A 25,516-nucleotide genomic window follows, 5' to 3' on the forward strand; every position below is an offset into this window, starting at 1 on the left:
CAGTGCGAAACGGAAACGATCTTAGTTTGTTTGTGTTGTTTTTTTTATGTTTTTCTCTTCTCCCAACACCAGCCCACGTGGCTGTGTGCTGAAGTCCTCCGCTCCAGACTGCTGCTGGGGCCGTGTTCAGCCCCCTCACCCCCCCCACCCACCCCCCCACCCACCCCAGCACCAGCAGCTTGGTGAACAGCCGCAGGGGGGGTTCCATCTGTTGGCACACCGCTGGATTCTGGGTCTGGGCAAAACCTGACAAGGTGCCAAACTATATTTGGGAAAAAAAAGAACTCTTCACCTACTGTGGCATCAGTCCAACCTGCAGTGTGACTGTTTAAGAAAGTGTCGGAATGACAGACATGAGTTCCTGAATGGTGTCAAAATATTCATTAGGTGTGGCATACAGAAATAATGATGATTATAATAATCATAGTAGATCATATTTTTTATAATTTGTCTCTCTCGCTCTCTCTCTCTCACACACACACACACATACACACAGACGCACGCACACAAACACCATCCTGAGACATATATATATTCTGTAACATGCACAATACAAAGTATAAAGATACAAAAGGTAACATACCACAGTAAAACTGGAACAATAAAACTAGAATGAACCAGTGAATGTAATTTCCACAAGAAAAGGTTTAAGTCAGCACACAGCTCTATGCAATAATCATGTGATCTGTGAGAAAAACCACGCAGACCTATGATATGGTGCACACAGGCACTGCAAGGCTCCCACTACACGTTATCAACTTACTGCACAATAAATTACAGTCTTCACTTACTGTACTGTGCTCAGAGACACAGTCCTTAACTGCAATAGCACAGAGCTTTAAATCATTTTGATCTGTGTCTTTACTTCCGATTCTGCGAAGGGGGGAGGGGAGTTTCATCGCCTTCCCAATGTGAAGGATATGACAGAATGCAAGGAAACCTAGGTTACATGCTGCCATGACAACAAGCACAATTCGTGATGTAAAGAAAAAAAATCTTGATTTTTTCCCCCCCTAAAGTGAGTTCTATTACAGCCTTGTCCAGAATTTTTTATCTAGATTTTTTAATACATATCTTTTTATACAGAAACTACATGGACAGTAATTTGGAATTCTTGACCAAGATACATTTTAACTTCTGCAAAAGGAATAAAAAAATTACATTTGATTCATACATGATGAAACCGTACAGACTAATCAGAGGAACTCTATGAGGTCAGCTTCCTATCACGCTAGTGACAGGAAAGAGACAGCGAAGTTGAATAGAGTTCACGACCTGCTGACTGACACGGGCGGGGGAGGAGCCATTAGGTCAAAGTTCACCCACCACAGGCTCCATGCCACCAGACTCCCTCTAAAAAGCTTATTGACATAATCCTATAGATCCGGGAGGTCAGTGACCTGAACACCAAGGCCAGACAGATAGCTACAGCATTCTGAGGGTTTCTGCACACGTTGGTGAATGTGCAGGAACACACAGTGTCTACATTGACGTGACCCTGAGCGTTTGGGTTCCCCCCCTTATAGTCACATTCAAATTCCATCCTGTAACATGAAGACGTTTTGCATAACGCATTAATGTGAGAGGCTGGTGCAGATGGGCCTGATCAATATCTCCATACCTACATCTGCCATTATTAATGCCAATACTGACCTAAGATTGATTATATTTAAAAAAATATAATCACTTATAAATCAAGTTAAACAGGAATTATTTGTTGGACATGTAATTAATTGGTGGGCAAGTGTCATCAAACACATGAAATGGTCAGTGACGTCCAATTTCTTGATTGATTGCTGCAGTCCAGCAGTTTACAGAAGCACTGCATGGTCCTCTTGATCCATTTCATGATTGTCTGCTATAAACTCCTGAAATCAAAGCACTGCAGCAGTGTAGCTGATTCTGGAGCTGCAGTTTACCTTCTGATCAGAGGACCAGAACAGAGGACCGACTGCAATGGTACTACGAACAGCAGCATGTGATTGGCTCAGACGAGAAGCAGGGGGGGGGGGGGGGGGGGGGGAATACATCAGTGAAGGCATTTCATATATTTGGCCAGATTTAATTAGGAAAGATTACCGACGACATTCAGACTTGCCGATTTGGCGGAAGTCTGATGTCCTTTTCAGGCGGAGCTGGTGGAGCGGAAAAGGTCACCCGCGGCGATGGATGGAGACGGTAACCGGGAGACGAACGGCATCAGCGTTGACGAGAGGCACCCCGCACTCACGTGGACCACTTGTATGATGCAGTGCGAAACCAAACTCGAAGCCAAGCTGCGAAACGATATCTTGTGAACTTTCACATTTCGATCTTGTCACTGAATATCAAGTGTTACAGTAGATCTCTGGGCCCAGGTACCATGCGAAGGGGTCAGTGCACTCGCAATGAATTAAATGGACACCACACAATCCCATAGACCTGTTGCTTGAAACGTGAAGTTAAAAGAGAACGTCTGACTGGTATCCAGCAGCCAAAAACACAGCAGAGTGAAAGCCAAGTTGGTAACGTTAGCTGCCTTGAAAAGCCTGGGTGAGGACAGAATACATCTTGGCACTTGGTTCTTAGTTACCTGCTGTATGTAGCAATGTGAAGGGACGATCTCAGTTACTGTCAGCCGAGAAGGGAGGACCACGGATCACGCTAAACTATGTGGGGCACTTTAATGGATGCTGGTTGCTCCCACCTCGATACAGGACACCACGGTTGGAAACTAATCTACACTTTTTTTCTTTATCCTGGAGGTGCTGCAGTGATGTTTTCATTGAAAAGTAAAAAGTGGCTAATTCTTTAGTCTGTGGGTGTCTGGCACCAACAGCCTGGGGTCTGTCCAACGTCCATACCATATGAATTAGAATTTGGCTCTTTTGATGCCTTGAACAATGTATATAATATTAAACGCAGGTGCACACAATACATTGATTATACAGTGTGCCAAAAACATTTATTCTAACCAGAAAAATCAAGGAATAAAGAGCCGCACTCTCCCCTACTACTGAGCTGCAATTCATCGTTTTGAACCATCAATTGCAAAAGTGCTTCATCACTCAAGCCCCGTGCTGTTTAATAAGGTCTTGATAACCATTACACATGCAGTGCAGCTTTGCCGTTTCTCCCACTTAAAAGAACTTGAAGTAAATCAAACAAGAATGGCAACTAAGAGCTCAATTAAAGTTCCCTAGCAACCTCATTCTTAGTCGCCAGGCCAGTTACCGCCTCCAGTTCAACAGGCGCTGAAAGACTTTAAGCACCGAAATAACTCCACGAGTGATCAAACCCATCACTGGTGGTTCTTCAAGGTTGATGAATATGTGGATCATCACAGAGACATGCATGTCTGAGCCTGAAGAGCCCACATCGCGTCCCAAACGTGGAACTACTGTCGCCAAAGGGTTCAACCGAAATTTGGTTCAAGAGCAGACAGAAAATCTTCACCACGTACTGACACCTTCTAACAGCAAGAAAGACGAGGGGTGAGAGGGGGAAGGTGTGGATTCAGGTCCAGGTTACTAGGATTCCGCGGCCCGAGAGGACACGGAGGACATGCGGAGGAGGTTCTGTTAACTGCTCTGAGGGACATATATATATATATATATATATATATATATATATATATATATATATATATATATATATATATATAGCCTAATCCAGATCAAAGCAATCCTACACATTCTGAACAGTTCAAAAGCAATCCTTTCTCAATCTAAATTGGTGCGTGTTGAATTCTACAACAGATAATAAAAGTGTCATATACCTTGAATGTGAAGTGGATGTTTGCATTACAGGGTAGTGGAGCCTCAGGCCCAGTCAACAACCCCCCACCCCCAGGTTCACTCACACATGGCCCTACTCAGAAAACCTCTCCCTCTCCCTGGGAACCATAGATCGGATGCATACAGCTTCATCATGCAAACACACACACACACACACACACACACACACACACACACACACACACACACACACACACACACACACACACACACACACACACACACACACACACACACACACACACACACACACACACACACACACACACACACACACCTGCTACAGATGGTCCTCTAATAATTTCACACTGTTTGCTGTTACAGATAAGCCCAGTTTGTGGAATTGTATAGGAGGTCTACCATTAGCCTCTGTTACCTTACAAGCAGATTTGAATAGGTAACACCGGAAGAATATGACAGTTGAGACAGCACATATGGAGTACCAAACATTCCCCTCAGGGAGACGGACGTTCCTTGTTTACCAGTACAGTCCTCAGCCCAGCGCAGCGCAGGAATGCTGTTTGTCAAAAGTAAAATGTAGGTTACCAAACAATATCATTACAGCACCAATCCTGACTTAAACTTTTGTTTTTATTGGAGTTCTGTTCCACTTCTTACTGTTTGCTTGAAATGCCTTGAAACAAAAGAAATTCCCTTAAGACGCCTTTGCCCTAAACAGGCTTCACTCCTAACATTATTAAATCTCTGTAGGAACCCAAGCTATAGCAGAGGCACTTGCAGACAAACTTGGCCAGGGTTAAGATTGATCTCTTGAGGTAAAATCCAAAATGAGGCCCGCCCGCTCCTCCTGCCCGCCAAGTCAAACAGACCTCCTGTCTGGGCTCTTCGGCGGACTCGGGGAGGTGGGGGCGCTGGACACCACTGAGACATCACTCACAGACAGAGGAATGCACGACCTACAGCCCCCTCCAGCACCCACTCGACCGGCTGAAGTGAGAAAAGACGATTCCTGGCTCCTTTGTGTTAGTGGGGCTGGGTGCCCCCAACATTTATCTGACTCTAGAGAATTTTAAAAGCACTCGAGTCTTGTTCAACGTAAGCAATGAAAGGAAAGTTAGGGAATGGCAGGTCATGCTGGAATGGGTATATGTGGCTCGTAAAGGTGTTTACTCCCAGTATCCATCTAGTCATTGCTTTGCTTTCAGGAGCTACGGCGGGATGACGGGACCCTGCACAAGGGGAGCTGTGGAGCGGGACACATGTGGACGGGACCCGGCTTCCTCAACGCTGCCAATTTCATGCAGACCAAAAGGATCCCGCGTCCTGCTTTTTAGGATCCCGCCGATAGAAGACAGATGTGGAGTTATCGTCTCGGCTTACAGCGTTTACCAAAACTAAACAAACACAGAGATGTGACAACTCGTGAAGCAGAATGATTGGCTGCACCATTTAAAATGTGGTCATCATTTAAAAAAATGCTCTTTGCGTGCGCACGCACCCATTGTTAAAAAAAAAAAAAAAGTTCCAAAGTAAAAGTGCAAAAGTTTGGCTATATAAGATCTTACATGTTAGAGCAGCAGCACCCTTGGTTTGATCGTGACCTTTAATGCCACCCACAGGGCATGGAAATATTTATATGTCTTTAGCATACATCACTTGGATCATAGCTTGCATGGATCCACCCAACACATAATAAAGCCAAGCTGCTCCTCTCGTCAATATCAACCAACAAGTATGCTGACAGTAGTGTGTCTATAGCCGAATCCAATATGGCCCAAAGGGCCTCCCACAGAGTAAGTGGCAGTCCTACTGCCATCTTGCAGGTGTGTGTGTGTGTGTGTGTGTGTGTGTGTGTGTGTCTCTACCCGCCTCCTAATGGATGTATCAGTTCACTCTTCATAGAGCCGTGTGCTAAGGCTGCCTCTCCAGGCAGTGCTGGGTCAGATTTCACTAGGCTATCTAGAAAGTGGAGCTCTCTAAAACTGCACCCACAACCCCCCAGTACTGGAGATACACTGTGAAATACACTGTTCATCCACATCCTACAAATCAAAATAGCAAAGCACCACAGCAGCAGTAACAACTGCATGAATGAAGTCCTCTAAAGAAACTCTATTTTTATATATCACACACCATATGAGATACATATACATTATATATATATATATATATATATATATATATATATATATATATATATATATATATAATTTTTAATGCAAAATCTTGCACGATGGGATGGGATAAACAGAGAGTGTTTTGTTTTGTCATAGCAATATCAACTCAAAATTATGATGTCTGTCTGCAACTGGCATGGCTTTGTCCATCAGCCCAACCCTAACACACACGCACACGCACACACACGCACACGCACACACACGCACACACACACACACACACACACACTCACACACCTTGCTATGAATCACACAATTAAATCCTTCAAATCTTACCATGGGTACTACAGAATAATCCAGAGCTGAAAGCATTACGCTTATGAAAACATTGGATGAGTTATTAAACAAATAATAACCTATTACCATCTAAGCCTTCTCTGTGGCGTGTCTTAAGTGGTGTACACTGGCAATAGAACTGCCACATTCTTTCTAAAGCTTTAAAACAACCCACAACTTGCCAGCCTGTCATTTGCATCTCTTTGATCTGATGTGTAGCACAAGGCATGTTCAGCTATTGCCAGAGTTCCTCGAGAACTAGTAGCTCAGGACCCGGCAGCTGTGTTACAGGCTGGAGCAGAGAGTAGGTCTGGCATCACGTGCCATCACAACATTAACTGAACAAGCCATGATGAAACATTCCTCAGCTTTACCAATAACAGCCCATGAAAAATGTGATTAAGAAGCTTCCGCGTCACCTGATCCACACACGACAACAATTACAGGCACGTAATTAGCTCTTGCACAGTTTCAGCCTAGAAATTTTTACTTTGTAATAAGGCATTAGGAGCTAGGGTTGAAAGGCTCACAGGTCTTAGTGAAGACTGCCTGTAGACATGAAGGCAAGGACTCATTTGCAGCCTCATCATGTATGCACAAAGCCAATGCATCGGAAAACTACAGGCTGCCTCTTCACAACGCACACACCATGAATACATATTAGAGCTGTGAATGGTGCTTTGGGCTGAATGTTCTACAGTCACTGTGTTGATCATCCTCTAGTCAGGCGAGATGTGCAGTTTTAATGTTCAGTGCTGCAAAGACCTTCCATATGGCCCGAATCAAACGTCCTGTTTGAGAGTACTGGACAAGGACAAAGAGGAAGCAGCTCAGATCAGTGTGTACATCTATTACTTTGCTAAATACACTTTCATCGCTAGGCCTGCACAATATGTTGTTCGTTAATAATTCTTCAAAGCCTTAGCAGTTTGCAATATGCAAAGGAGAGCTCTAATAAATCACTTGTGTGTGTGTGTGTGTGTGTGTGTGTGTGTGTGTGTGTGTGTGTGTGTGTGTGTGTGTGTTTGTTCGTTCTGATCTCAGACATTCCCAAGGAGTACTCTGTAGTTGTTGTGATGAATCACAACATTCACATGATCCAACAAACATAAATCATTTTCAAAATAAGGTAGGCCAATCTTTAACCACATCAAGGTCTGACTGGCGCATATTAACATGCTAGTCACATTATATAAACTGTTGTTATTGCCCTATCTACATGCAACCACTCCTTCGCTAAACTAGCTACTGGTTAGTCTTTTGTGTTTTGGTTTCTGTTTTAATACCGCAATATTTAAAAACAACTACAATATTGCAATGCAACTGTTCCCCTTTCAGGCCTTATTATCTTCTCTTACATCAACACATGCAAAACACCACAGTGGATTATGATAAGTGACTTTTCACTTCTCACGACCAAACACGACCAGCAGCGAGACAGCAATCTAACTTCAACAGAACCAAAACTGCTGGTGAGTTGGTGCTGAGGTGGGGGTTGGGTGGAGCTGGGGGGACTGGGGTACCTCCCTCTTCCTCCAAGCGGGCCTCTCTCCGCACAACCGTGTGTGCAGTCATCACAAGGCCGTGATCTCACGCAGCCTTCGCTACCAGACGTGACCCACGCGCTCGACCCCCTGCCTCACGTCGGCTCGCACCAACCTCCCCTGCAGGGGTGCGTCCGCCAGTCGCCACTGCCCCGTATGTGTGATTCATTTCAACAGCTGCTGACAACTTTGGCACCGGCTCTAGGATTTGCCGGAGAAACGTACACTGGGTTTGGCGGGGCGGGGGCGGCACTGCGGTTTCCCAGCTCAGTCCAAACGGAGCACGTGTCACAGCATCTTTCTGTCCCGTTCTACTTTTGGCTCGATCCGTTTGTTCCGATCTTTCCCTGTTAAAGGGCCATAAGATGGTGATGATCACAATGGTTTCTTGGCAGCCTGCTTGCAATCAATGACTGTGAGTGTTGAATGTTGAATGTGAGTAAGTAACTATGGAAACAGTTTGTTCCTCCATTCAAAGATGTACCCTTTGACCTGTGCAGAGCAATTGATCACAGTGGCACATTTAAGTATGTAAAGTATGTAAAGTATGCTCAAAAACTCATTCATTTGCCATGCAGGATCCAAGAAGACTTTACAGTCAGCACAGGGGCCAGAAATGTGGCCAAAATCCAAAGAGTGACGCTGTAAATCAATATGGCACAACTTTTAATGGAGACCAAACACCGGTTGGGACCAGAAACTTCAGGGCTGGGTTCTTAATCCTCACATTGTGCTGTCCCATTAAACATACCCCCACTCCACATGCTCACAAAAGGGATTGCAATTTCCAACTCAGACGAAAGTAAGCGAAAAAAACAACACAGCACTATTTATGAGTCAGCCACAGCAACAGTGTGAACAGGTCTGTATTTAAGAGAATAACAACTGGCCGTTTGGCTTCTTAGTGACTGAAGTACTTAAGGTGTACATAGACGGTGATGGAGAAACCCAGTTCAGCGGTGATGGAGAAACCCAGTTCAGCGGTGATGGAGAAACCCAGTTCAGCGGTGACAAGGAACTCCTGGAAGGGGTTTCATTGGAATCTTTGGTGCATGAAGGTTCACACAAAAAAGGCTTGTTAAAATGATCACGGCTTTACCCAAGTGACCCATTTTGTACAGAGTTGATTGAGGGTGCCTTCAATGACCCGGAGATTTCAAACGAGGTCATGCCAAGATCATCAACTCAGAGGAGCACAACTCAAAAACATGCATAATATCCCTAAATATAGAAAAAAATATGTAGCTTCAACTATGAGACTAGAGAAGGGGTTTGTTGACAGAAACAGTTAAATGCAAAGAAGACAGAGAGGTAGAGAGACAGACAGAGAGAGAGGGACAGACAGAGAGAGAGAGTGAGTGAGTGAGACTTAACCCTTGGTGGCTGTTTCCACACAAATCAAACATTAGCTTACCCAGTGCACTTTCCCATCATATTTCCATATTTTTATCTTCACTGGGAGGAATGATGGCTCCATTACCACAAAGGCTTTTGATTTTTCTCAAGCTCTCTCAGTTTCTGTACACATTATCTACAAAAGTTATTACGAAAGATAATATTCCACACTGTATGTATGCAATAGACCATATGGCAAACTAAGGTTTAGAGTGCAATAAATCAATTAATCAGTCTACTTTATGAATCTGCCTTATCTCTAACTGACGCAGTGGGCATAGTCTGTCTTAGACAGGCAAAAATACATGTAGAAATGATAATACTCATGCCTTTGAGATACTTCTTTTCTGGTGACTCATGAAAACATTTGTGAAATATTCCAGTAATTTTCTTTACTGGAAAAAAAATGAACAGCACACAGACTATCGAGCAGTAGGGACCTTGACCACCCACATATGAAAGGACAATACAAAGGCAAGATGATGTGGTGCCTTACTTTGAAACCCTGAAGCTTCATCCTGCTGAGACTGCTCTCAGTCACGTGTTACATGTCACAGTACCACTCCCTTCATTGGATATTCACCAACACACAGCTCATACAGGAAGGCAACAGCAGCACCTCCTCACTTAAAGGAGCTATAATCCATCTTGGAGCTCCTGTTAAATGGCCCGAGATGTAGCCACTGTAAGAGTTAGTCTTACCTTCAATCTCACCCTCCCGTCCACATCTTTCTTCAAAACACCTTTCCTACCTGGTTAAAGCATCCGCACTGCACCCAGACATCTGAGTCCAGGACAGTTAATGAAACCTTTTTCTCTCCTTTTTCCCTTAGAGGAGCTATTTCAATGATTAGTTTTAATGATGCAAAGCCAGTTTAGTCAAAATTGAATTGCTTATTGCAGCTTAAGTCATGGCATGATGCACATCTCAGACCAAACACCATCTCTGTTTGTGCTTTCATTTCTCTAAACAAGGAGCAGACTCCAGTGAGCACGAGCCTGGCATCCCACTGGTTAGCCGCTCCGCCTCACAGCGGCCCAGACTCCGCCTCACAGCGGCCCAGACTCCGCCTCACAGCGGCTCAGACTCCGCCTCACAGCGGCCAAAACACAGAACTGCAAGGCATCAAACCCGGGCGTGGAGGAGCCCCACTTTAAAGAAGTGGGCCTACATATGACAGCCTCTCAGTTCTCTCTTTTAATGAAGGGAGGGTTTATATTACATTCCTGATTTCTGGTTTGTGAGGAGGGGGTCTGTGTGTGGCCTGTATGGTGGTGTAAATTTAGACAAACATAATCCTCTTCCGAATGACAGCAATAAACAATATTATCATGAAGCATATGCAGGTATCCAGCAGCCCACGTGAGAGGCACAGGGCCGGTTTACTTCACGAGGCCTTCAGCCCTTCTCCTGTGGCCGCTTCACCAGAGAACCACTACACCACCACATAGTAGTGGACAACTCAATAATATATAAATACAATAGAAACATTTTTATTCAGAAAAACAATCGCTGTTAGAGGAAAAAAATAGATAACGTGTTGATTAACGTGTCGTTTCCCAGCAGTAACGTATTTTTACCACCACAAACAGGTTGAGACAGGAACATACTTCTGTAATGATCCTCCATTCATGCCAGCAGGAGGTTTCCACACTACAGTGAGTTAAACTCGGGACACTGGAGGGAGCTGGGTTGAGATTTTATTTCTATTTTAAGTAAGACGTAATGGTTCTCCATGTTTGTTTGGGACTACGCTAAAACACTACCAAACTACAGACACCTTCATCTGGACATGCTCGTCTGTCTCGTCCTCTCTACAGACAGGGAGGTCATATGTTCTGGGCCCTCTGCGTTTCATTTGCACGGTCATCTATATCTTTCACCAGACTGAACGTCTACAGTTTTTTGTCAAGTTTTGTCAATGTTTAAAACAATATATTAGTAGATTTGTAGTTAATTATTTGATGATGGACTAATATTATATATAACACTGGGCAAAGATGATTTGCTTCCTAGAAAGAAAATACCTGTTTATTATGTATTTATGTAAACTGAATACAAATATATATTTTTAATTACTCCATCACATTTTGGTGTTTCATTCTTCCAGGTCATTATGTAAAATATGGAAAAGCAGTAGGACAGGAAGGAAAGAGGATCCCCCCTGTGAGACAGACTACTGCTGGACACTGAAGATCCCCCTGTGAGACAGACTACTGCTGGACACTGAAGATCCCCCCTGTGAGACAGACTACTGCTGGACACTGAAGATCCCCCCTGTGAGACAGACTACTGCTGGACACTGAAGATCCCCCCTGTGAGACAGACTACTGCTGGACACTGAAGATCCCCCCTGTGAGACAGACTACTGCTGGACACTGAAGATCCCCCCTGTGAGACAGACTACTGCTGGACACTGAAGATCCCCCCTGTGAGACAGACTACTGCTGGACACTGAAGATCCCCCCTGTGAGACAGACTACTGCTGGACACTGAAGATCCCCCCTGTGAGACAGACTACTGCTGGACACTGAAGATCCCCCTGTGAGACAGACTACTGCTGGACACTGAAGATCCCCCCTGTGAGACAGACTACTGCTGGACACTGAAGATCCCCCCTGTGAGACAGACTACTGCTGGACACTGAAGATCCCCCCCTGTGAGACAGACTACTGCTGGACACTGAAGATCCCCCCTGTGAGACAGACTACTGCTGGACACTGAAGATCCCCCCTGTGAGACAGACTACTGCTGGACACTGAAGATCCCCCCTGTGAGACAGACTACTGCTGGACACTGAAGATCCCCCCTGTGAGACAGACTACTGCTGGACACTGAAGATCCCCCCTGTGAGACAGACTACTGCTGGACACTGAAGATCCCCCCTGTGAGACAGACTACTGCTGGACACTGAAGATCCCCCCCTGTGAGACAGACTACTGCTGGACACTGAAGATCCCCCCTGTGAGACAGACTACTGCTGGACACTGAAGATCCCCCCTGTGAGACAGACTACTGCTGGACACTGAAGATCCCCCCTGTGAGACAGACTACTGCTGGACACTGAAGATCCCCCCTGTGAGACAGACTACTGCTGGACACTGAAGATCCCCCCTGTGAGACAGACTACTGCTGGACACTGAAGATCCCCCCTGTGAGACAGACTACTGCTGGACACTGAAGATCCCCCCTGTGAGACAGACTACTGCTGGACACTGAAGATACCCCCTGTGAGGCAGACTACTGCTGGACACTGAAGATCCCCCCTGTGAGACAGACTACTGCTGGACACTGAAGATCCCCCCTGTGAGACAGACTACTGCTGGACACTGAAGATCCCCCCTGTGAGACAGACTACTGCTGGACACTGAAGATCCCCCCTGTGAGACAGACTACTGCTGGACACTGAAGATCCCCCCTGTGTGACAGACTACTGCTGGACACTGAAGATCCCCCCTGTGAGACAGACTACTGCTGGACACTGAAGATCCCCCCTGTGAGACAGACTACTGCTGGACACTGAAGATCCCCCCTGTGAGACAGACTACTGCTGGACACTGAAGATCCCCCCTGTGAGACAGACTACTGCTGGACACTGAAGATCCCCCCTGTGAGACAGACTACTGCTGGACACTGAAGATCCCCCTGTGAGACAGATCACTGCACGTTAGATGTACATATTTTAAACACATTTTATTACCAGCCCTATTTATCATACATGATACAATTTATATTTTTTTAAAGCTCTAAGACCTTTTTGGTTTGTGAAGCAAAAAAGATTAAATGTTGCATTGGATGAGTTTTGAACTAACAGTGGATCAGAGAGGTCGTACAGAGGGTCTGGTTTAGCAGAGGGGAGGTCATCTCCAAACAGTCATGTGACCATAGTATGTGCCGGAACAATGTGCTCCATTAGCTTAATGTTATCATTAATTAAAGTTCTCACAGTGCTCAGTATCATTGTGTATCAGCCCACACCTTGTGTGCATGCATGTGTATGCATCAGTTCACAGAGGGTTTGGCAGGTGTACCTTCAGGCCAGACCAGACCAAGATATTAACATGGACATCATGGCCACACAAGAACAACTGCGTGACTGCAGCCCGAGGGAAGGAAACCTAAAGTGCCAGACAGCGTTTCTCAGATCCTCACTCGGGTTTCCAAACACTCTCTGAACACAATCTACAGAAACATACTCCAAAGCAAAAATGAATAATCAATAAGGCATAAAATGTTTGCCACACAAAATGTAATTATATATATATATATATATATATATTAGGGGTGGGACGCGATTAAAAAAATTAATCGAATTAATCGGAAGCTTTGTAATTAATTAATCGAAATTAATCGCATTTTAATCGCATTTCAGTATTTAACATGAGAAATATTAATTTAAGTTTGAATGATGAATGAATCAATGAACATAATCATAAACTTCAACATCTTGTTTATTTTTCCACCAGTCTACTACACAGACCAATATATGTGTAGTGTGCAGAAAACAGTTCAGAACATTGGAAATTCTGATCAAAAATGTTGTTTAATTTTGGGAGTTTTGCTCAGGATATTGGAAGAATTGAAGTAAATCAGAAGATGTTTTTTAATAGCATTTTAGCAATTTCTTTAATTTCTCAGGCTTCTGCCACAGGCATCTCCATAGTGCCTAGAAGTGGTCTTCTGCATGCTCAAAGCAAATGACTGGATCTTCATCATCTATAGATTCATCATCTATATGAGCTGTCACACCAAGATCATTCTTGTTGCTAACAGAGGTCCAGTGATCCCCAGTCAGAGCCACATTTGTGGCGCTCTTCACAATAACCTGTTTTACTTCTTTCCTCATCATACAGCTGCTGGATTTTCTTCGACATTGTCTTTCTGGGGTGAGTTTCCCAAAACGTTCTTAGCGCCAAGTACTTCGTTACCTCATTCTTACGTACGAGGTTAAGAAGTACCTGGCGCTAAGAACGTTTTGGGAAACTCACCCCTGGACGGTAGTTCGTAACTTGCATCAGTTGACGCAATGTGCAGCGCTTCTTGTAAGTCTTTATCTTCGACCACTGAGAGCGGACAACACAAATAATGTGATGCGTCATGTATAAACGCGTGCGGAGTCGCGCGCTACGGCCACTCGCGAAAGTTTAATCCAGTCTTAATGGTCCAATGAAGGTAATTTAAAAACCAGGACATTTCCTCACAGGATGTGAATCGGACACTGTGCGATTTTTGGCCCATTTTCAGCCGATTTTTCACTCGTTTCGGCTCAATCGCGTGTCGTGCATCGTATAGTTTACACAGGTATACGAGGAGCGATTCACAACTCCCGATCAGAAATCGCAGCGTCGCAAGAATATCAAACATGTTTGAAATTCAAATCGCTCCTCGTGAGAGTATCGCACTGTTGAAGCAGCTCCACGAGCCGACTCTCCCTGCGATTTAGTCGTACAGTTTGAGCTGGAGCTGAGTACACGATTTAAAATATCGCACAGTGTACGCCCAGCTTTAGCCGCAACATGTTTTGCGTTGAGGTGGTAACGAAGAGTGGAAGTGCTCCTGTGATAAGCGAACTCCTTCCTACATAAAGTGTAAATAACACTATTTTTGTTTGTAGCCTACTTCCATCTGGAAGTTTATATTTAAATTTCCCATCCACCAGCGTAGCCTCTTCAGTCATATCCATCATGATCTTATTGTGCGTCCATATAATCTGTATGTCTGGAACTCGTGCACTGAGAAACATTCCACGGTGCAAAAGTGTCTCGCCCGTTAAATGCGTTAAAATGCGTTAATTTTTTTAGTGCGTTAATTTTCCTGTAATTAATTAATCGAAATTAACGCGTTAAAGTCCCACCACTAATATATATATATATATATATATATATATATATATATATATATATATATATATATATATATATATATATATATATATATATATATATATATATATGCCTAGCTATCTCCAGTAAGCAGCAACATTGTATAAATAATGGATACTGGTAGAAGAACAGAGGTGCGTGAGGTGTTTGAGAATGCTGGTCCATGTGGATAAGGGTCACTATTTCTGCACGCACTTCCATCAGCTTTGCCATACCACCACCTCAAGACCTCCAACTCCATCACCAACACTACATGCCTCCACCAGGATCTTGTGGTGCATATTTTACTTTACTATGTGGAAAGTTCCCACCCAGGTGACGCCGTTGCTGCCTACAGTTTCTATGGAGACGTGGACCACTGTGGATTGACCGGTGTTTCGGTTCTCCGACAGGAATTTGTGACCTATTACCGCAAACTATCTATAATTTTTTTAAATACAACATTTTCTATTTATTAACAATAAGAACTGTAACGTCGCTGATCTAGAGCATGTGATGTCGCTGTTGGGGTAAAGAATTCCAGTTTAAGCTATTAATAAAAAAGGTAGACTGCTTTTCTAAGACTGTCTGAGACAAGGTGTGAGGAGCCAGGCAATAGAAAAGCACGTGTGTGTGTGTTTTGCGTTTGTGCGCGTTATGTATGTGTATATGTGCACGAATGCGTCTGCATACGTGGTGTGAGGTGGCGTTATCTTGGGAGGCCCAGAGGGGCGGCAGCTAACGCTGGTGGGAGATCAAACCACACACTGATAAATTGTGCCCTGTTCCACAGGACAGCAGCTGGCTTTATCAGGCCTGCGCAAACGTTTCCAACCATTTCAAAGTTCAGACACACTGCCTGGTGCTACACCTTCCCCCTCTGAGCAGGGTTAGCAGGCCTTACTAGCCGCGTGGCCATGAATTATGTAACAGGTCACACATCTGCAAGGTAACACTTCTGGCACTACAAACAGCAATTACATTCAAATGGATAACTAAGAAGGCCGTGAATGTTAAAATATGTATCAAAGTTAAAGGAGCCAGTGTAATTGGATTGTGTGTGGAGATCACATCTGGTTACAACAGGCTCTGTTAAATAAAATCCCTCTGTGTACAAGATACAACATCATGAGCTCATTTAGCTTTGGCCTTGACCACTGACATTATCAGACCACAGACCATCCAACCAGCCTGAAGACTCTTACTGATAGAGATGGGAACTAACCTCTAGAAGGTGCTAATGCAGTTTTTTCTAAAAGTACATTTCCTTAAAAATATTTTAAATATGAAAATATAAATACAATAATACACTATATGAATACATACACACACACACACACACACACATATATATATATATATATATATATATATATATATATATATATATATATATATATATATGTGTGTGTGTGTGTGTGTGTGTGTGTGTGTGTGTGTGTGTGTATTTATACAGAGGATTCCTTATGCTGCCAATCGTCGCAGTGGGATGAAAGAATTCGACCTAGCTTTACCCCAACATTATTGCATTTTCATCTGATATGAGTGTCACTTCCCTCTGAGAATCATATGATGAATCTGGAATTACTGTACTGTTTACATTTATACTAATACACATAGTTGACTACAGCAGATAATATTATATCTCACTGATATCCACTGGATTAAAAAAGAAAATAAATGTATAACCCATTATAAAGTCACACAGTGTAATACTATGAACAACTAAACAAACATTGATGGTCTATGGCAAGCAGGCAGGATTGGGGAAACACGCGCATGTGTGTGTGTGTGTGTGTGTGTGTGTGTGTGTGTGTGTGTGTGTGTGTGTGTGTGTGTGTGTGTGTGTGTGTGTGTGTGTGTGTGGTGGGAGGAGGGGTCAAAGGTGTAGTCACAATAGCTTTAGTCCAGTCTCGTTTTTCACTGTCATGTTTGTGTACAGTGCCACACTTTCCAACAAATACATGAAACACTCTGCTAGGATATTCTGAGGAAGTGAAGGTGTGGACCTCTATCGCACTCTAGATCTGTAGAACACCACACATCATCATCGTGCTCTAGATCTGAAGAACACCACACATCATCGTCGTGCTCTAGATCTGAAGAACATAACACAACATAATTATGCTCTGTTCAGGACTCATTTCATTTGAGGTAAATAATGATAAGACTAAGCATATGACAATTATAGAAAACTATATTAAGGCAAGATCCACCACACATTAAACCAACACCAATTGAACGAGTGGAATCCATGTCTCTCCAGCATCTTGGCCACTCAGCAGTATAGAAGACATGGTATTTAAATATGTAGTGACATTTATCTGGCGATACATTCATTATTCAATAGGCAAACCACAAACGAACCATGTTTACATTGCAACCAAAGACCATCCACATCAGTCTACCGAACAACAAAGCAACTTAAGTTACCCATCATGCTCTTTGGGGGCTCCGACATCACTGCTCTGAGGTCAGCCGTGCAGGACTAAGCTTATGTAAGCGAACGGTTTTTCCACATATCCGCAGGCTCGCAGCCACTGCCCCATATAGCCCAGCATGGGCCACAGCGAGACTGCCAGGAGAAAGGCCAAGAGAGGTCACTTCCCCTCACTAACAGGTCACGCCAGGCTACTGTCAGAGTGAGCCTGCAACGCATCTCCCAGCCTCCTACGCACATGGCTAGTGGACTCTAGTGTTCACTAAACTAAACACATGGATGGATATGGATGGATAAGGTAGTCACTCACTCACTCACTCACACACACACACACACACACACACGTGTGTGTAGCATCAATCAATTAAAGTACACTTTTGAAAAAAGTGACAAGCTGACTATGACTTGCACTTATGTTACAGCTGCATATGTTATTGCACAGACAAAATTACTACCAAATATTTGAAGGATCAAATCAGAACTCCAGTTACAGCAGAACATTCTGTGCTTTATGTTACATGAGAAAGGCGTTACTTAAAAGATAAACAAGTGTTACATATATAACACACCTCCTCGTCTATGCACACACAAACTTTTGTTACCAATAATACGCACCGGCGTGATGAGCCCAGACTGTTTCACACTGTAACACTAGATGCGGTGTGAGACTATTGCACAATGACACAATGTGGCTGAGGTAAAACGGTTACCTGTCCAAGCGCCGAGAGCTGTAAAACAGCCGGGTAAAAAGAGGAAACAAATAAAGCTTTTAGTTATTTTCAGTTACTTGACTTACCTGTTTCTGTTACGAGTTATTTAGCTACAGCTAGCTAGGTAGCGTCCCCTAACAAGTTTTATTTCGTGTGGTAACCCGTTCTTGGCGCTGCTGTGTGCGCCAACGTGAAGCGAAAATGTTTGTGGAGTTGATTTAAACGAGTCAGGCCTATCTTACAGAAACACCACCTCACACCATCACAGCACAACCGCCGCAGTCCAACGCAAAAATAACCCAAAACACACGTTTGGTGGGATGAGGTCTTCAACGTCTCGCCTCTTGCATGTTATCGGGCAGGAGTGGTTATAATAGCGATATGTTGGTCTGTTAGCCTGAGTGTGGCGGGCTGATCTGTCAAAGCCCCACTAGCCCACAGCGGAGTTAGCTTCGCCCGATATAACCCAGCGAGGGCACCGCGCCTACACGTACGGTTATCAGAAACAGGGTCAACTCACCGTTTAAATCTTCGGTCGTTCTCAGCAAAGGCGAGAGTCTGAGCAGACAGGTAAGTAAAAGATATCTAGCCTGCCCCCCGTATCCAGTGCGAAGTGTGAAGCCTTTGCGAACACACAGCACACCGGGGAGGACGTGTGAGCTAATAACTGTGCAGGACGACGAGCGAGTGTTTCATGCGGCTCCTGTGCGAGTCTGTAAAGAAATTCACTTTGGGCTGGTTTTCCTTGGTGTGCGCGAAAAGTGCTCCTCCGGTCTCCTTCTTCGGCTTCCACGACGGGGACATGATATCTAGAGCAATACTACGACTGCTCCTCCCTCCCCTCATGTACAGTACAGGCCGTGTAACACACTTCAACACACCGGTCTGCTGCTCTCTACAGGTCTGCCGCTGTAACAGGGCTGCAGCCGCTCCTGTGGAGAACGGAAAAAAACACACACACACACACATTCGTACAAATTACTGTCATTCTTCGCGGATGTGTCACGCCGTCCAAGTTATTTCGCACCTTTCAAGACACAAGCCTGCCAAACCTGTAATAGAAGAAGCTATCCATTACTCATTTATTCTTCACCAATAACAAGTACATCAAGCCCTTCCGCTGAAGACAGTTGAGCATTTCGTTGCGTGTCAGAGAAACATTAAAACTGCCAAAGCAAATCCCCTAAGTGAATCACTCTGACATGTACCTGATATGTAACCCAATTTGCTGTTGGAATTAAAAGTCAATCAACATTTGAATTACTCGTAATTCCTCATCTTTAGGTTTACTCTTTTTGTGCCTATATGTAGATGAACAGAGGCTTAACCTGAAAACGCAGCATATATCTTGATATATGGTAATTAATGGTATGGTATATGATAATTACCGGTAGTACGAGACTAATAAACAAATGACAAACTATTAAGTTAAGAATAAAATGATTATCAATGTTTACCTTCCCTACCGTGCATATATGTACACTTCTAGGAATGACCTAGCTGAATTTCTGAAAAACTAGCACAAATATGGTCACTGTACAAAAACTAAAGAACAAATTAACCAATAAAAGGAGTAATTAATATGAAGTAGTTAGAGATGAAGAAAGCAGATCAAATCAAACGGAATGTCTTCAGAGCAACTGTTTCCTCCACACCACGACATGGGCATCAGGCATTACTGAAGAAAAACAAATAACACAACCTTCACTATCTAATTAAAATCATCCATTAAAATCATCCATTAGTTCAGCCAAACAGGCCAGACAATCAATCAGTCAGTGTCAATGCAAATCATAAGATTTGGAATGGGACATTTTGAGATAGGTTAAGTCTATATGTGACTAATATGAAAATAAAATAAAAAACTCATAAGAAATAAGAACTGATATCAATCCAGCATCCATAACTTTACTATTATATTGCTGTATTTTGTTTTCTTATTTGTTTATCTAGTAATTAATAAGTATTAAGTTGTAACAATGTAGAATTGTCCTGTGTTTACCACAATATACCCCAGCATATGAAACCTGCCACTATATTTATGCTGGCTGTGCAGTTATGTTGGCTGTCTCAGCATGGTCAGACATGGCCATGTGCATCTAAAAGCCAACTCCAAGATGGACCAGTAAGCTGAACTGCATTATTTCAGCAAGGTGCTCCCAGAGAGACTTAATAACATCCCCTCCTCATAAGGGCTTTTGAAGGAATATAATAAAATCCAAGGCAAAGAATCTCTATAAAAATCTCCATGATATATGAAATCAATATTTGCATTCCACTTTTATATATGCAATTCTATGAGAAGGATGAATGCTAATGTTTTGAGCTGTGCAGGGAGAATATCTAATACTAAATTCCACTTATATCCTCTTTCCAAATTTAAATGAATTCTAAAGCTAGTGGTCTTAATTCATGCACCGTCTGGAACATATTACTCTCCAAACAATGATCTTACATAAAAACAAAACATTGCTCTATGTCCCAGGACTCAGATCATAAATTGTGTGTGATGTTTAAAACATTCTCAACACATTAATAGAACAAAGTCTGAAAGGTTTCTAAGTGTATGCCCTTTTGAGTCTGCTACCCCTCTGAAAACCAAAGCTTGCCATTTTCAAACAGAAACTCAAATGTCCTGAGCATGCTGAGGGAAAATACGGAGATTCCTGTTGACATGTCTTCATCATTTAATCATTTGATTCTTCTTCATTAAAAACCAGCACTGTCAACAGAGAGTCAGCGTGTACAAACAGAGCACCTACAAATTAGCATGAAACTGAAAATCTCTTACAAGCCCTTGTAACGTGAACGATACTTCACGCCTCTTCAAGCCCCAGAAGGGTGCACGAGGCCTCGGGTAAAAGCTTCAGGCTGTTGAGTGTATCAGGGACAATTAAATCCTCATCATTAAGAGCCCATAAGCAGAGTCTCAGAGGCACTGCTACAGAGCCAAGGCCACACAAAACCCCTTAAGAACACATTGACTTCATTCATGGGATCCTCTCTCTCGCCTTCAGAATGTGCTCTCTGATAATATAATGCAAATCATTATTGTGGCCCATTTATACCTAATCTAAATTAATACATGTTGTAAAGTGTAATCCAATTGCTTCCCAAGGCACCAAGGGCTGTATGGGTAAAACTGCATTCAAAGAGATCACAGCTCTGAAAAGGCTGAAACACACAGGGCTGGATTTACCAAAAGCATCTTAACAAAAACATCATCAAATAGTGGCCAATATATAATACCGAACACTCTCTCTATCGTTGAAGACAATCTTAAGTACTATGATGCTTTTGGGGATAGGGTCTCAGTTCAGTTAAGCTCTTTTATCCAGGGGAAATATGTTTGAAGGAGTGAAGTGCTGAATCTGCTTTTTCACCAACATGATCTCACTTCAATTCCTTTCTGTAAGAGTTCATTACTTTAAACTTGCCCTCTGTATTAATTACTGTACATCTTAATATTCGATTTTTACAAGTGTATCATGTACAAAATGTGCAGTTCTTGTGTCTGGTGTGTCGCAAACATCCTTTTCATGACAGTAACGTTATTTTTAGAAAGTTGCTCTGTAAACCAAACTGGAAAATTAAAGAAGAGTTCTCTCTGCTATAGACAATAGTTACAGTCAGTTGCAATAATGCAGCTTTTATTGAGCTTTTCCATGCTTGGTTGTTTTATATCCCAATTGTACCTTTAATTATTTGCTTTTATAGCTGCATAATTGAGTAATCAAGTAGGTTTGAGTGGTGAAGTAAATCCGTCTAATGATTAGTGGTGAGGAAAACGTAGGTTTTATGAACACCTTTCACATGTCTTATTCGTGTCATTTTTTCTCCACCATCAATGTAGATCACTGGTGCATTTGCAGGCCCTGGACATACGGACCTTTCTGAGGTTTGAGTGTGTTGCATTAGACATTGATCGGAAGGCAAGGCTCACAGAGAGGTTCTAAAATGGCATCAAATGAAGCATGCAAATCCCTCAGCCGTTGTGGGTGTCCTTAATTCAAACACAGCCTGCACGTAAACAAAGCCACGAAAGGAACATGTACTGGTGGCTCTCCTGGGCCTAATTAGGTTGGATGCTCTCTTAATCTTTGTGTTCTGTGTTTGCTCTAAAGGATGCAAACAGGTAAGAGTTCATCTAGCTAATGGATGGAGAAGGGACCGGGGGAGACGGGGACGGGGCCGTAGCTATGACGAAACGCTGCAGCTTCAGCCAGCTCCGCTTGAATACATGCAGCTGAGGTTGGAGCTGCAGGACAAGCCCTGCATTTGGAGCGGGTCGATCAGGGCCCTTCCCGATAGGCACGCGGGACCGCCTCCCTCAGACCCGCCGTTTGGTGCTGCTCTCTGCGAGGTACCGGAGTCTGAAGCATTGTTTCTTCTGTTCGTTTTTGGTAATTGAAACGGAGACTGTGCGGATCAATAGCCGAGCATCGATGGGAATGCATGTGGTATGATTTAACGACATACCGGGCAGCACTATTACAGTTACACACAAAGCTGATTATCACCTTCGTTTTTTTGTCCTGGTCTCAAGGGCCTAATGTATTGGAGGAAGAAAGGTCACAGTATTGATCATTCGTGTGTCTGCAGACATACGTCATTTAAGCACTGAGTTGTGCAGAACTTAGCAGAATGTCAGTCAAAAACTTCAGATCCTCAGACACTGTGTCTGTAACCGAAATACACACAAGGAAAAAATGCTACATTTTCAATTCATTCACATTTAAAGCCCTCATACAGTGTCTAAATGGTACACAATACCCCAAACTTTAAAACTGTACCATTTCTAGCAAAAAGAACTCCAGCACGAATGCTGCATTTTAATGCTGCATATTAAAAATGTCAGATGATGTATGGAATTAGGTAAACACTTTTTTCTAACATCAATTTCATGTTGCTTTGTGTCAGTTCTTTTTGATTATGTTGGTAAACCATCCCACAAGTAATACATGCTGTGCAGTCAGCAGAGCTGATGAGTCCACTGTCTATAAGCAACCAACATGTAAAGAGACCATGCAGAGATTTTCAATGGAGTCTTTGTATAGATGACCACTTTTTTATGCATTTGGAGCTAAAAATGGATGAATATGCCCAGACCCCTCCCTTACTTGCTATAAAAAACCAAGTCTGGTGAGATTCTGAAAGGCCTTTGGCTTTAATTGAATTTACCATAATTAAAATGAGATCTCATCTTCCACAGTAAAAAAAAAGCATAAACTGATTCAGATTAATTTTCCTTTTTGTTCTGTAAAAATGATAATCCATGTCTGCAAAAATAATGAAAATAACAGGTCATTTGGACTGCTTTTCAAGGTCACGCCAAAGAAAAATAAGATGAAGAAGTCGACAATGATGAGAATGTGTTCCGGAACACATGAATGACCTTTGATCTAAATGTATGTGGTTACCATAGAGCTGGGAAAATGATGTAGAAACAGAGGCTGTTCAAGGACCCACTTGATCACAAAAACAAAATTGTTTGCTTGGCAATTGCCACACCACTTTATCCAACAGGGAAATTATCTTTATTATTTTGATTATTCATTGTATTAACAGTTGATAAACAGCTGTGAATACATACCTGGCCTGGATAAAATAATTGTTCAGACTATAAAAACCATTCAGTGCAAGAATTGAATAAGCAGTTTACAGAATTAATTATATACGCTCTGCAACCCCCACACACACGTTTGGGCCTTGGCCAATAGGATTCAGCTGTGAATCCTGTGAATAACTATTTTTATGAATCTACCAACCGTAGTCTTACTATGGGCTGTTTATGTGTCTTGGATGATATCTTGAATACATTTGGGTAATTCTGTTTTTTTAGATGAAAGTTTTGATGACTTGCTGAAATCTTCTTCTTGTGCCCCTGCTGGTCATATCCTCTGGAGTGACTGTGATAAAGCCAGCTTTCTCCTTTATCAATGGGTGGTAGAGGCCGGGACTGTTCCAAAGCATTTAGTTCCTGATGTGTTTTCACAGGAACCTAAGCTGAAATTGTTCAGTTTACATTCAAACGTTGTGTCAAAATAGATAAAAATATGGTGTAAAAGAAAAAATATTGACCAAAGGAGACAGACAGTTGAGAGAAGCTTGTTTTAGTTGTGTAAATATGACTTCATAATATGTGCCCTCAGCCTCTTTGATGGAGGACAAACTCACTCACAAATGTGCCATTCATTGTACAGGCAGAAATACCTGAGGCACTTCCATTTACATTTATGACATTTAGCAACTTTCAAAAGTACTTTAAAAAGGGATCTGAAGAATAAATAGTTATGGCTGTATGCCACTAAATAAATGTGAGATGATCAGCCCTTTTAGGTGTGTGCAAGCGAGGTGCTGAAGCAGCATGGATGTTTAGCACCTGTGTTAGCAGAGACTTGCTAAAAGAACGGCAGGTTCTGTGTTACTGTCTAAAGTTACTGTCCTGTGGGCAGCCGAACCAAGCTGCCTATGGACAGAGAAACAAGTATATTCAGGAAGTATAAAAAAGTTCCTTTGTATGTGCAGGTTGTAAAAAGCAAAGGCCCCATCCGATTTCCCTAATTCCCAGTGTCCCAGTCTCCCATCAGTACTGATAGCAATGCTGCATCTCAGGTCTGATTCTAGAACACACAGAACTCATTCTGCTCTGCGCCCACAGTAGCGTTTTAATGGTATATTCACACTGCTGAATGTCATGTTCCTTTTTAAGCATGTTAATTTGATGGCTCAGAAGCGCAGTTAAAGTGCCACAGTTCGCTTCTCCAACGTGTGATGCCCACTCCCACAGGCTAATCTCATTATAGCCATCACCCATCAGCCTCAATGAGCTCTAATGAACCACCTATTCAGCATCGTAGAGCTGGGTGACCTCATACTGCCCGAAAGAGCAGAAGGGAGAGATGCTAAAATGGACCATGCAGTCATAGAGCTATGCATGAAAATAATGATAATAGGCAGGAAACCGCTGGTGCTGCCTTTTTCCTGATGCAGACAGAGTATGCAACCTCAACAAACACTGAATATTGCAGACAACATTTAACATGCAAAATTCAACCCATTCATATTAATGACTTGGGACATTAATATGGGACAAGTGTAATATATATTTTTTGAAAAGTGAATTCAAATAGCTGCTCTTTTGTTCTGGTTCTCCTAAAGACAGACCTTGTACAAGCTGGCAAGTCCATTAGGTCTCCAGACTGCCTTTCTGCATTCGGACAATACAAACCATTTAACGTATTGTGCAAAATCATCCTACAGTGAGTTTTGAGCATGTCAGTGATATGACTGTGAGTCTGTAATAGTGGAAATAAAGCATGTCCATGTGAACTTTTAACTATGAGAGCAGGAGTCTCCACTGGCTTTCATAGGA

General features: G+C 42.9%; 1 long non-coding RNA gene across 1 annotated transcript in view; it reads right to left on the reverse strand.

Moving 5' to 3' along the window:
• Positions 1-19,051, reverse strand: part of LOC143509761 (uncharacterized) — a 60,524-nt gene extending 41,473 nt beyond the window's left edge. Inside the window, exon 1 of the long non-coding RNA XR_013129765.1 lies at positions 18,662-19,051. This is a non-coding gene — a long non-coding RNA (uncharacterized LOC143509761). The remainder of the gene's footprint in view (positions 1-18,661) is intronic.
• Positions 19,052-25,516: the final 6,465 nt, after the last annotated feature.

The sequence above is a fragment of the Brachyhypopomus gauderio genome, chromosome 3, assembly GCF_052324685.1.
Source record: "Brachyhypopomus gauderio isolate BG-103 chromosome 3, BGAUD_0.2, whole genome shotgun sequence".
NCBI lineage: Eukaryota > Metazoa > Chordata > Actinopteri > Gymnotiformes > Hypopomidae > Brachyhypopomus > Brachyhypopomus gauderio.